Genomic DNA, 15,573 nt, shown 5'->3' with positions numbered 1-15,573 from the left:
TGTGGTAGTCATTGATGCTCATACTTTCTCTTTGCACATTGTGCAACTCTTGCTTGAGCTGCATTTTCCTGGCTTGCGTATTTGTGCTATACATTTTTGACAAAGTATCCCATGCCTCCTTTGGCGTACTTGCATCCTGAATATGCACAATCATAGAGTCTGAAATACTGATAGATAGCCAGTACATAACTTTTCTGGCTCTCTCATGCCATCCTTTAAATGCCTGCATTTGTTGTTAATTGGCAACATTAGGAAGAACTGGTTCTTCTTCATTTCCTGCAACAAATTCCCAATATCCTTTTTCCATAAGGAAATTCGTCATTCTAAACTTCCATGCTTGGAAGTTGTTCTTGTCAAGCTTTTCAGTGACAATCTGTGAAAGAGAATCAGACGCCATTACAGAACACTGCAAAAAATTCTGTCACTGTAAAAAACACAGCTTCAGCCTCACAAGGGCAAATTTGCAAAACTGACGAAAGTGGTAAGTAACCACACAGTCACTTCCTAGTGACGATTTTGCATCAACAGGTAACAATGATGATTCTGTAACTTCCAATGTCTCTGCGCACACGCATACGATGCAATTTCTACAGTAACTTTTCACCGACTTGTAGAATAGTGATTGCACAGCATAAAACAGGGCCTTTTCCTGAGTGCGTGCAAAAAACTTCCGCCTTCAAAACAGGCCCCGAAATGGCCTCAAATAAAAAAAACAGAGCAACATAGGGCTAAAGCCCTGTCCCGCAACATATACTGTCCTCTTGCTACAGCGCGAAGGGCGTCTCAATCTGAGACAATGCACTCTTGCACTTTCCGGCTGTGCTACCTGCAGAGACTTGCTCCCAAAACAAAAAAATGAAAGCAACACTGGTCCTCTTACCAGAACACCGCGAACTTGGTTTGCTTTCTTGAGCTCCTTACTACGAACAAGGCTCTGATACCATGTCAAGATTGTGGGAGAGAAGGAAGGAGTCTCACTTGTAGCTTTCTTGCTTGCACAATGGGGGAATACACATAAGGGTGGAGGCTGAAAACAGTTTTCCTCTTCTTAGTTGTGTAAGCCAAAAGAACTCACATACAAAGAAATAGAAGAACACTATATATGGGTCTCAAACCAAACTCAACTAACTAAGGTGGCATACTAATTGAACCACGAACTAGAGTAGATAAGGATAGATGTCATCTAGCTATTATTCATGGGCGGTGTACCAACTGCATCTGCAACTAACAAGTTGGTGACATAAATGCACAACGGTCACTCTGGCATATCACGAGTGGAGCTCGATATCTCAACAGTATATACACAGTTTGGGTCCTCAAGTGCAGGACAATACTCTCAGCTTGCATGGAGTTCGATGTGTCTCCCAAACTAATTGAACTATGTCTTGTGTACGATAGAAAAGACTAGCACTACCCCCTAGGGAGAGACCACCTATGAGAGGTTTTCAATTGCAGGTATTGAAGACTCCAACGAAAGTGTCATTCGCTCTTCATCGACACTCAACTTTGAATTCCTATCCTTATCACCCTGCAAGCCTGCCAAGAATCATCATGTATAGAATCCCCAACAAACTGCCACTTGTACTCCATCCGTGCAACCCCCCCCAAAGAATAGCCCTACCACCAATTCCAATAGCCCTACCACCACCACCTAAACCACCAATGTGCCCCCAATGACCTTTCTCCCCACCACTACAAACACTCCACCATGGCAACCACAAACGTCCTTGCCACCCACGTCTTTGGCGCATGCTAAAGCCTGCTACCTACGACGGTGAGTGCCATGGGAGTGGCACTCGTCTAGGAGGGGGGTAATGTAAACCCTCAAACGAACGAAGGTGGAAAATCCGGAAAAGCTAAAGCAGAAGACAAAGGCCAAGGCAAAGAAAAACGGAAGACAAAGACGCACAAGGAGAAAAGTTCTAAATAAGAGAGAACGGCGCACAAGGAAAAGCGCAAGTCAATACTTTAGTAAAAGAGCGCAAGTGCATAATGGTTTAATTCAAGGGGTACCGGGCTCTCACCCGTGCAATTTGTAAATGTAGACATGCGGTGGAAAGGAAGCTAGGAAGATAGAAGGACAATGGGAAAAAGGGCCTAGGCCATGGCTGGCCATGTAAAAAAGGGGATAAGGGAATGACCGCCCAAAAGGGATTTAGGGTTTTGTATATAAAGTTGAAAAGTGAATGAGAAGCTCATTCTTGTGTGTGGCCAAAAGTGGCTCTCCTTTTCTTCTTCTTCTTCTTCTTGTTCTTGTTTGCTTGAGCTTGTACTTGAGATAGGGAGTGTGAGAGTGTGAGGTAGTGAGTGTGTGAGGGTGAGGGACCGGGGAGGAGAAGGTCTCCATCTTCTCCTCTCTTCTTCTCTTCTCTTCTCTTCTCTTGTCTGGCTCGCGGCAATGGAGCTTGGAGTGTGGAGCTTGAGGATGGAGCTTGCTTGAAGCTTGCACTTGGATCGTGGAGCTACCGGAGTGCGAGGGAGAGGAGGTAACTCGAACAGCATGGAGGTAAGCTCACTACACCCGTAGATATGGATGGCATGTTGGCTATGTGAGAGGTAGCCATTAGTGCTCAGCTTGGAACGCTTGAAACAATAAGCGGTCCGAGGGTCTTAGCGGTTGAGCGAAAGCTCCCACAGAATGCCTGGTGGCGAGTGAATGCGAAAGAATGTTCGTGGAATCAAGGGTAGAGGCTGCCAAAGTGTGCTTAGACACTCAAAGACAAGCCTTCTTGAGCATGGTGCTAAATGTCACCTAAGTTGAAGGTGAGGACTCAATGGAAATGATGAAGAGGAAGTTAGAATTGACATGTTGTGTCTTGAGATACGGCCTTCAAGAACACACCCTTCCAACCGGCATAGATATTACTACGGCACAACAACACAGTTATCTACGGCAAGCCGGCCTTTTCATTGACAATCTTAGGGAACTAGGGTTTGAAGGACAAGTGCAATAGCCACCACCTGAAGACCAACCGATGGTAGAGTAAGCCGCAGAAGAGGGGCCAGACTTTGAGTAGGAATTTGAGGAAGAACATCACAGAGAGCACAGTCTGCCCTTGCCTGAATTGACACCGAAAGAGCCAGAAGGGGCACAGATTCCTGAACACATAATAGAAGTCCGAAGAAGAAGACAAGAGCTTGCAGAGCAAGCCTAGAGGAGAGCAAGAGTACGGCCACAACAACTCCCTGAAGAGCCCATGCTGATACGCGAGGATCCCCATCTCGTCAACTAGTCTCAGGAGTTGACTATATGGCGACACCGGGAGTTCTAGACATGACCATTTGAGCAGTCCTTTTCTTATCCACGAGCTTTGGATCGTGTTCTACCCCTGGAGATGGTGGCAAGAATCAATAGAATGGCTAATGACCTCGCCAACATATGGATAGAAGAGAGAAACATTGTGGCTACCAGATGGAGGTAGGAACCAGTAGATTATTGGTAGGACAAAGTGAAGCGGGTTCCCAAGACTGTCCAAGGCTAGAGGCGCAGCCGAAGTGGAGGAGGAGGATTTGGGATACCAACTTTGATGCCTGGACTGCTTTTTGTAGCTCACTGCGCCTGAAGAGCATAACGACCCCATCTACATGCCTTACCCCTGCAGACATGGAGTCAACCATGACAACCTGCATGGCCCCTTGGACTTTCCAATAATCTACAATGTCAATGCACGAATTCCTGAGGGATGGTTGGTTTTTAGATTGGAGGATATCCTTCCATCCATCAACCGCTTCCTCAAGGATTTCTCCTCATGTCCAAACCCGGCATTTATAGTAACTTGTAATTACCGTAGGCTCATTAAGTTCTTGCTTAAGCAAAAGCATACATCTAAGGAAGCCCAGCTTCCCTCGCTCTTTTTTGATATAAACTTAAGCATCGATAGTCAGGCCATGGCTAGGCTCATGATGAGGGCGACCTTACTCCCCTCTTTTTACACGCAAATCCTCGAGGACATGAGTGATACCCACTTCACGAGGTGTAACCATCCCTTTTTGTCATTAACGCCTTTGAACGTAAGAGCTAGCATCAAAGAATATCTGCAAAGCCGTGCATTTTTGACTAAGTGCCTGAGGCCACCTCGTGTACCATCCAAGGATGATAAGAATACATCATAAGAACTCTTTTTGTAATTCACACACAGCCATGATCAATAAGTCATCCGAAAAAAAAAGAAAAAAAGAAAAAAAAGAGAGGGAGAGAGAGAAAATGAAAAAGAGGGAGCGAGAAAGAAAGAGAAAAAAGGAAAAGAAAAGAGGCCAGTACCATGAATGAAAAGAAAGAGGGCATTAGAGGACAAAAAGGTGCAAGAAAGAGAAAAGCAGAGGCTTCAGCTCCCCATGAAATATCTTAAGTGCCACATTCAGTGCACCTAAGGTTTCCACCTAGCCCCTTGTCCACCTCATGCTTAGGGCACATCAAGGGCAGGACTACCAGACCTGTCACTCTAAGCCCTGCACCGCACCCATGACAATGCATGAACTGGGTCCTCAAGTGTGGGACAACACCGTGGGCTTGCCCAAGGTGACCCAACTCCCAGTTCCACCGCTATGTGCACTGCGCACACCACAGAGAGGCAGACACACCCCTTAGGAAGTGCACAACCTTGCATTGCAAGTTAAGATCGGGCCGTATCATGGAAGAAAGCACATCAACCAATGGATCAGCCCCAACACCGGTTTCAATTTCAAGGGCAGATCTTTATCAAGACACCTTTCTGGAGGGACCCAATTCAACACCATTTTCAATTTCAAGGATGAATCCCTCCAACACCATCCTCGACAAGCCATGGGACTGGCACTCGGCTAGGAGGGGGTAATGTTTACTGCAACATCAGCAACATGAAAAAGGAGGAAAATAGAAAAATTTGAGAAGCAAGAAAAGGCATAGGGCAAGCATGGAGAAGGCGCTCAGAAGAATAATAAGTCGAGAAAAATTCCAAAAGCATGGGAACAACCGCCAAAAGTTGAAGGTGCAGCCGCTGAAGTCTAAAGGAGTTAAAAGCAAGAAAGCGCACTTTTAAATGTGAAGTTGCTCTCAAATCCTTGTAAAAGAGTGCTAGGCTCCCTCCTGTGCAAATTGTGAACTTAGAAGGGCAGTAGGACTAGCTAGGAAGTGAAAGAATGGAGAAAAAGGGCCTAGGCCATGGCCGGCCATGTAAAAATTGAGGATGACCGCCCGTGGAAAATAGGGCATGTATATAAACTCTAAAAGTGAATGCGAAGCTCATTCTTATGTGTGGCAAAAAGCTTCTTCTTCTTCTTCTCTTCTTCTTGCCTTCTTGCTTGTGCTTGAGAGAGGGAGTGAGTGAGTGTGAGGGAGTGAGTGTGTGAGAGTGAGGGATTGAGGTGAAGAAGCTCCCCATCTCCTCTCTTCATCTTCTTCTGTTATCTACTCTTCTCTTGTCTCACGCATCTATGGAGGATGGAGCTTGTTGGAGAGGGATTGAGGTTGCTTGAGCTTGCCTCAAGGACCGTGGAGCTACCGGCATGCACGGGAGAGGAGGGTACTTGATCGGGCATCAAGGTAAGCTCACTACACCCATAGGTAGGGAAGGAGCATCGGCTATGTGAGAGGTAGCCATAGCCACTCGGCTTGAAATACTTGACCAATAAGCTGTCCATAGGTCTTGGAGGTTGAGCTTGAAGTTCCCTTCAATACTCTTTGGTCCTTAATAACTAGTGTTTTCGATTACCTTGCATGTACTAGGATCACCTCCTCACCATGTGATTTGTACTATGTTTTGAAAATTGTAAACTTATTTCACTATTAATTCACAACTATCTTTATATTTCTTTATATTGCCACATAATTTCAATATATCCTTTTGTTGCCACATAATTCCAATCTTTATATCACCACATAATTCCAGTGTATCCTCTTGTTGTGGATGTTGGTTTAGTTCTATTGACTTGTATCTCATATCAATCTCTATTCCTTATACTATCATCAAAATATTATCCCTTGAACAATGTGCAACAAATATAGTGCAATCTACATTGTTCATACTCCTCTTCAAGATGGAAAGTAACAATCTAGTAAATTTTCTTTGGTGATGAGCTTTCTAATAACACACATAGTAGTGGTCATCGTGTTCAAGTACATCTATGATATTTATTTGGTATTAATATTAATTATATCGATCGTTGCTATTTCAGAACACATGGCACACTGAATTGCTTGAAGATTGCTTGCTCTTGGCTATGGAGGCTCACTTCTAGCACCTCCCATGTTTGTTCAAGGACCATTTACCTGTATCAATGATGGAGAGTTTCATCATACACCCATTAGTCTCGACTGCTCCCTTCTTGCTAAAGACCCATATTCACAAAATCTCCTTCTTTTGCAAATGGACATTGGTGGATGGCCTAAAATATACCAAGCACATCTTATGGATCCAAATGTAGCTATCACTAAGCTAAGGTTCTTCCTAAAGATCTCCCAAATTGCATTGAGGAGGATGAATAAATGCATTCTAACTGGCTTGATTCTTCAAGAAAAATAATGAAGCATGTGTTTACTATCAATAAAGTCCCTTGCACCTCTAAAAATACCAAACCAAGAATGTCATTTGAAATTCTATCACCTTCTCCATGTCCAAAAAATATCGAATATTCCTTTGTTATTCCTCCATCATACTTGGAAGAAGAGGCCAACTCAATAGCCACTACTTGGCATAACCCTTCATGGGTAAATAACAAGGAAGAACCCATCTACTACATGGATGCCTTTATTCCTTCTTGACACCTACAACTTCTCCTTTGTGATAAGAAATGTGATAAGAATAACAAAACTTGGAACTTTGGGGCATACACTCTAGTTGCCCCCATTCCAATAGAAATGTGGTTTATATTATTAGGAGAAAAAGGTCTGTCTTCAGCAACTAAAGAATATGTAAGACTTGCTCAAGGTGGAACTTCTTCGTTGTCAGGCACTGGACCTTTTTCTATGCAAACTTTCAAGGTAAATCATTGTCCTTAACCATATGGTCTTTGTGTGTCCATCAAGACTCATAAGGAACCTAATGGTAGAAAAGATGATAAATTCCTATATGGATGTATGAATTATTTTAGTCCTTTTATTAAGTGTGCATGTGTCATAGGTTAGAATGCAAGAATATCTCAATTTTATGATTTGACCATGCATTGTGATTCATCATCCACCACATAGAACAAGTCTTGATCATGAGGTCCTTAAGAGAGTCTGTGATTCTCTTCTTCAAATGGATTGGTAAATGCCATTTTTTATCAAAGCATAATTAATATTAGCTTACTTTAGAGATGTAATTCTTTCCAATATGAAGAAGACACTCAACATAGAAATGGAAATTTGCTTGCAATCTTAAAAGGTGATGGCATTAATCTTATCGACAAATGTCTACTCCCCCCAAGGCCAACAACATGCGTCAACCCCATAAGTCTACAAAAGAAGCAACTACTCTCAAAAGGTTACATCAACTTGAGATAGCAAAAGAAGACATCCTTCCTCGAAACCAAGCAATTTTGATAATAGAAACACAATCCTCTATGAACAATCTGCAAGGATCTCCACGTCTAGCAACATAAAATGGAAAGGAATTACATTAGAAGATTGTAGTAGTACTTTTAAGAAACCATATATGATTGATGCAAGCCTCTCTAGTTAGGAACCTCATGGAAGAAAGTCACTTCTTTAAAAAAGATGCCAAAAGTTGGCAATCCATGTTTGTTTTACAAATGTACTCATGGATAGATTGCATTTCAAATCCCTTCTACAAGAGTTCTTTTTTGCACAAGACATAACTCTACCTTGCTTGATTTGGTCATTCGTCACTTTTGGACCGACTTTCCTACCCTCCCTACGGAATGATTTTATTGTCCAAAAGAATGCTTCCTATATAAAAATGATTCTTCACGTTTTTGCCACCTCTATGATTCTAAGTTCTACTTCCAAGAATATCAAAATGTGGTAATAGTTGACCTCAATGTCATTAAGAATCCTTCTTTTTGAAGATTGCTCGAATTAGGACTTAATCACATTCCTTCACAACCACCAAATGTTCAAAATGCAATACATGCTCTACTTGATGCTTTCTCATCCTTTTGTAAAATATTTAACATGCATATTCCCAATCTTTCCAAATCCTTCTCCGAGTTCATCTATAACAAACTTAAACTTTTGATGAATGCTCAAATTCATCAAGACAATAAGGAATCCCTTTGTTTTGACACACTTACTTCTCACTTCTTCATTGTGGGTTTGGATAAAGCTCCAAATAATCCTTCATTCATATGTAAAAGGCTCCTTCTCTAATAAACTGAACAAAGAATTGATGGTCCTAATTTTGCCCCTATGTCCCTTCTTCTAGCTAACATTCAACACTCACTGCATGAACTAAAAGGCCTTCTAAATCTTGAGTTCACACCCTCTTCCATGACACTCCCCTTTCATGGCCAACTTCAAGTTGCATGCAATGGATTTTAGATGGCTTACAAATGCCTAATCTAGCCTTCACTCTAAATTTACCACTCTATGTGCTACACTACTAAATACTTGCAAAGTAGAGTTGCAAGCCATGAGTGGAATCTTCAATCAAAGAACCTTCTTGATTGTAGGCCATGGAATCCAATCATTTTGGATCATTGACTCAACCATTGAGCTTATGATAAACCTCCCAAAATATATCTTTAATGTATGCTCCCTGGACATTAAGAAACGTTATGAATCAATCCCTCATGATGGACTAGAAGTTTTAGAGAATACCCTAATAACATTGACCTCATGGACATTTCAATTTTCTAAGGCCTCTTATATTTCATTAAAAATTTTCCCAATAGATTCTACTTGTGGTTCTTGGTACAATAATAGAAAATCACCCTCTTTCAATCTCCAAGTCATTTTAATCAATAATTGGCTTATCAACCATACTTATATTTAGTTAAATGGGAAAATTAGTAGGCAAATTTGTGGTATACCTATGCTTTCTCTTTTTCACTTCTATGGTGTAATCTATATCTAGTCTACTTTGAATAAACATTTTGCCAAAGACTTGTTAGCCAAACAAAGATGGGATATTTGAAAATAGTTTCAGCATTGTTTTTAGTTTTATGATGATCTTCTTCTCATCAATGTTTCAAACCCTTTGATATTCTTCAATACCACAATCAAAGAAAATGAGTTTTTCTTCTATATTTATCCTAAAGATCTCATTGATGTTGACTAGTTGGACAATAAGTTTTATAGTATCAATGATTGCCATCACATTTCTATCTATACTACATTCCTCAACTTGGAAATAATGATATCTAAAGATAAGCTTCTATTGAGAAGATTTAGCAAGAGAAATGGTCTCCCTTTTGAAACAATTAGGTTCATTAATAGAGGAGGTAATTGACCTTTGAATTGGGCACACAAAATTATTTTATCACAATTTTTCTATTGCCTATGCCCAACAAACTCAGTTTGGGAAGCATCTGCCTATATTAGGACAACAATCAAATAATTTTGCAAGGTTTTGAAAAAGCTAAAACATGGAGGTTTGTTACATCTTTCCTTAAAAAATATTTTCCAAGGCTGATGTTTGACATCTTTGAGCTAAGAACACTCATTTAGAGTGTTCATAGAAGGGACCTAACCAATAGGTAGGTCCCTCTATGTTGCACCTTCCTATTCCTAGGTCTCCCTTAACATGCCGGTTAGGGTGGGTACTCTTATGCTTGTCTCTCCACATTATTTTAGTTCTCTAATATACAATTGTCATACTACCACTATGATTGCAAAATCAAACAAATATACCACAACAAAGATAGATCCCACCTACATTTACATATCTCCACTTGGATCCAATGCTGTTAATTCTTACTATTTTGTATGGTCATCTCACACATATGTTACATTGTCTGATTGATGATAAATTTTAATTAAAGTTCACATGGGTCACCATTACCATCACTTTTGATTTGATTAGTAATCCATACTTACATTGGTGTTTGGTAAATCACAACACATGAATTGATGATCAAATGGTTAAGACTTCCTACCCATCAAATGGTTAGGTTGGCAACCTTTAATCTGCTTAATACTTGAAAGTACCTAACTAATTGATTGGCTTAACTTCTCAACTTCTTTTTCAAATCCAACATGATCCATGAACATGATTCCATAATAATTTTTGTCCCCCCTCCTATCCAAGAAGAGCTTGCTTTCAAGTATGCAATCACATACACCAACTCTATTTAATAACCAATCTTGCATATTCTTCCATGTCAAGCCCAAAACACACACACACACACACATGCATATATATATATATATATATATATATACACACACACACACACACGAATGACCCAAAATAGGAAACTATTTCTTTAACTTGTCTTTAGTAGTAAGTTTGATCATGATCAACCTCATTAACGTTAAAAACTATAAAAATATCAAAAAATGTAGCTCTCCAAGTAATAAGAGAAAGACTAGAGGCATCCCTAGGTAGTCAATTGAAACCCCTATGTTTTGTAGCGAGAACCCATGGATGAAGAAATGGTTGTGTTGGATGTAAATCAAACTTGGGATTTGGTGCCATTACCTAAGGGAAAGAAAGCTATAGGCTACAATTGGGTTTACAAAGTAAAACATAATGCAGATGGTAGTGTGAGAACATATAAGGCAAGAGTGGTTGCCAAAGGTTATGCATAGAATTATGAGATTGATTATAAGAATATATTTGCTCCCATGGCAAAGATGGCAATTGTAAGAGCTATTGTTGCAATGGCTGCAACAGGGTTTTGCATTGAATGGATGCAAATAATTCATTCTTGCATGGTGAGTTGCAAGAAGAAGTGTACATAGAGCCGCCATAGGGTTACAAGAGCTTGCTTCACCCCAATTATGTGTGGCATGGAATGCATTAATTACTTACCCTCTCCTCCACATTTTGCGAAGGCACATCCATGACCATGATTATCTTGCTGAGGTGCAATGAGCTCATATCAAGACCCGATATGCATCATAAATCCCCCACTCTGCCACAAAATCTGAGCATGAAATTGATTTTTATGAACTAATATTTCATTTTTTCACTACTCAATTTGCCTATATAATTCACATCTTGAGCATATTCATGATCAGTCATTCTCCTTTCCCATGCCTTGAAATTCCCATCTCTATCCTACAACTATCCATCACCCACTTAGCAAATCCCTCTCACATCTACTATCAAAAGAGGTTGACCCAAATTGCATCCTTGAGGCCACATACTTAACAAGGTAAGGTCAATTATCCCCCTTTTACCTCTTAAGGCACTGTGGATTTAAGTTATTGATCGACTATATATACTAAATACTTCACTCTAAACACACAATACACACTAAATAATGTTATCATTAGGACCCCCCCTAAGGCATCTATAGATTTAAGTTATGCATTAACATTTGCATCTATCTCAAGTCTTGTCAAATCCTATCTCACCATTATAGGATACATTGTTAGGGGTTCTCCTTATAAAATGCCAATTTTGTGAAAATAGCAAGGAACAGTCGAATCCCATCATTGAGAAGCTAGACAAGAACAATTATCCATCACGAAAGTTTTGTGTGATGAACTTTCTTATTGGAAAAGGCCTTTATACATTTATTTCAAGTAAAGAAAAGGAGCTAGAGCTAAGTAATCATGTGAGACCTGCTATTGCAAAAGAATTAAAGGTGTGGAAATAATGGAATGTAAAAGACAAAAAGGTGATGTATTGGCTATCTGCAGTCATTGATAATACTATGCTAGGACATATTAGAAATGTAGAAAGTTTACATATAGCTTGGATAAAAATTGACAACATATTTTCAGTAATACAAAGGCACAAAAGATTCAACTCAAGCACGAGTTGAATACTTTGAAGAAAGAGAAGATGTTTCTAAATGAGTATGTTTTGAAAGTGAGAAGTATTGTAGATGCCTTAGCAGCCTTTGATGCAATGCTTGCTGATGATGATAATTTGGTTACATCTACTTTGGGTATCCTTTGTCACTTATGTGTATGTACAAAATCCATTTTTAATTTTTGATGAGTTTCCCTTTCTCATGATCAATGAAGAGGTTAACATGCATGATGAATCATTTGAAAGAAGTAGTGAACACATCCAAGCATTTTACTCAAGTTTATGAAGGAGATGTGGCAGATCCTCTTCAAAAGGTGGTGGTATAGGATGTGTTGGTACTAACGAGCAAAACAAGTTAAATCAACAGTTTGGTGAAATACATGTTTTAGGAGGCCGTGGAAACTTTAGAGGTAGGGGGAGCTTTAGAGAAAGTGACGGATGGCAGAATAGATATTCTAGCAATTTTGGTATTGTTTATCATTATTGTGGCAAAATAGATTATATTGTAGCCCATTGTCATATTGAGAAGGATGATATTCGTAGTGTAAATTGCACCAAGGAAATTATGCATCATCTTCACGATAGAATGAAGACAAAAATGAGTGTATGTTTGTTATGCAACATATGATGAATGCTATTACAGAAAAGGGGACACATGATGATGTATGGTATGTTGATTCAGGTGCATCTAATCATATGACTAGTCATACTGAATGATTTGGAGAGATGTAGGATTTACAAAATTCAAGTTGTGTAAATGGGTGATGATTCATACCACCCAATTTCACACATTGAAAAAGTTTCATTGTCCTTGTATGATGGTTGGACAAAAAATTTGTTAGATGTATTGCATGTGCCATCCATCACAAATTTTAGTGTCTGCTGGTGAAATGGTAGAGCAAGGGTTGCATGTTCGATTTAATACAATAGCTTGCTTAGTGGAAGATTTTAATGATAAATGTAGGCTGGTTGCAAAAGGAAGTAGAGTTGGTTGCACGTTCACTTTAGATGTTGAAATTCTTGCTATGAATGCTGCTATGTATGCTAACGGCAAAGGAGTGGTTGTAGACATTCAAATATGGCACAAATGTATTAGACATGCAAATATGCAAAGGTTAAAATTAATGCAGTCCAAAGGGTTGGTTACAGGGTTGCCTATTTTTAGAGTTGTAGAATTTTATAAAGTGTATAAAGCATATCGATTTGGTAAGTAGATAAGATAACATTTTTCACATGATAGAGATGTGAGTAAGAATATGCAAATGTTAAAATTAATGCAATCCAAAGGGTTGGTTACAGGGTTGCCTATTTTTAGAGTTATAGAATTTTATAAAGTGTATAAAGCATATCGATTTGGTAAGTAGATAAGATAACATTTTTCACATGATAGAGATGTGAGTAAGAATATACTTGATGTTGTTTATACAAATATTTGGGATCCTACACAAAACATATCTCTTGGTGGTAGCAATAGATATTTTATCACATTTATTGATGATTTTTCAAGAAAGCTGTGGGTGTATTTCATGAAGGAAGAGAGTGATGTATTTGAGCACTCCAAAACTTTTAATGTTGCTGTTGAAATAAAAACAAGCTTGAAAGTTAAGTGTTTGAGATCAAATGGAGGGGGAGAGTATCTCTCTAATGAGTTCAATGACTTATTGAGTGTCATGGGATGAAGGGACAATTTACTTGCAGGTATATCCCATACCAGAATGGAGTTGTAGAAAGAAAAAAGGGCATATTGCAGAAGTTGCATGCACATTGATGACTAAAAAGAATATGCCAAAATATTTTTGGTATTAAGCTATTCATACATCTATCTATATTATGAATAGAACTCCCATAGTTGCAGTTCATGGGATGACCCTCGAAGAATACTTTACCCACAAAAAGCCCGATGGGTTACAATTGAAAGTGTTTGTTTTGTATTGTATATGTTCATGTGTTAGATGAGTTGCAAAAAAAGCTTGATCAAAGGTTGAAAAATATATTTTATTGGATACACTTTAGAGTAGAAAGGGTGTCATTGTTATAACCCTATCACAGGTGCGTTCAAAGTGAGTAGGGATATTATTTTTTATGAGATGAGCAGTTGATATGCATTTAATGGTAATGATGCACTGGATTATGATAGTTATGTGTAGAAAAAAAGAAATAATCATAGAGCCTTAGCAGCTAGAAACATCATTTGCTACTACATTTATAGTGGGGAGACTAAGGAGTAGTCCCACATCTTCAAGTGCATCTACTAGTGTTACAGATAAAGACAAAGGGAAGAAGAAAGTGTGAGATGGTAGTGATGCATTTGCTAGTCATGTGGGATTTCATGGAGATTCTAGTGGTTTAGAGAGTTTGAATGTTGAGCTTGGTATTCCTTCAGTTAGGACACTAGTTGTATAGAGAGCACATGGTAATGTAAAAGCTCCACTGAATGATCTAGTGGTACGCATGTCTAGCAAGGCCAAATACCATTATGCTTATATGATAAATGTGGTTTAGGATGTTGATCCTGCTTGTTTTGAGGATGCTATTGGCTATGTTTATTGGGATGCAACAATGGATGAGGAGGTGGCTGCATTAGAAGCCAATAAGACTTGGGATTTAGTACCGTTGCCTAAGAGCAAGAAAGCTATTGGTTGTAAGTGGGTCTACAAAATTAAGCATAATCCAAGTGGTTCTATTAGTATGTATAAGGCTATGCTGATTGTTTGCAAAAGGCTATGCTCAAGCATATGCCATGGATTATGAAGAGACATTAAGTCAATTTGCTAGGATGGTAACTATTAGATGTGTGATTGCTTTAGTAGCAGCCAAAGGTTGGAGTTTGTAGCAAATGGATGTAAAGAATGCCTTTTTGCATGGTACATTGCAAGAAGAGGTGTATATGGAACAACCAATAGGTTATTTGGATTCAGAGCATTCCACATATATGTGCAAGTTGAAGGAGGCACTCTATGGATTGAAGCAAGCACCTAGAGTATGGTCTGACAAGATCGAAGAGTATCTTGTCAACATTGGCTTTTATAATTCTAATGTGGCTTCACAATCTTCTAATTAGGTGCGATTGACATGGTGTGAAGGGGATGACAATAGAGGTGGTCCCTTGACACCTCCAACTTGTTAATACTCTTTCTTCCCTACTAACTAGTATTTTTGGTTGGCTTGTAGGTATCAAGTTTACCCCTCACCATGGGATTTGTACTATGTTTTAAATATTACAAACTCATTTCACTATTAGTTTGCGACTATCTTTATATTTTCACATAATTCCAATGTATCCTCTTATTGTGGATGTTGATTCACTTCTATCGACTTATATCTCATATCAATATTTATTCATTGTACTATCATCAAAAGGCTATTCCTTGAATAATTTGTAACAAATATAGTGCAATCGGCATTGCTTATATTCCTCTTCGAGATGGAATGCAACAATGTAGTTAAATTTCTTTGGTGATGAGCTTTCTAATAACACACACACACACACACACACACACACACACACACACACACACACACACACACACACACACACACACACACACACACACACACACACACACACACACACACACACACACACACACACACACACACATGTGAGCACACTTTGGAACTTTTTGTTTTTAAGGGTAGAACACTCTCATGATTGAAGAATATGATATTGTGACCATGCATCGATCAGATCCTTGTAATTAATTTATTTTGATCACCCTACTCTTTGGGA

This window comes from Lygodium microphyllum, chromosome 2 (genome assembly GCF_053477565.2).
Source record: "Lygodium microphyllum isolate KBCC chromosome 2, Lygodium_microphyllum_v1.1.10, whole genome shotgun sequence".
NCBI classification, from domain to species: domain Eukaryota; kingdom Viridiplantae; phylum Streptophyta; class Polypodiopsida; order Schizaeales; family Lygodiaceae; genus Lygodium; species Lygodium microphyllum.
The sequence above is the reverse complement of the archived record's forward strand: the minus strand, read 5'-3'. Positions refer to the sequence as shown.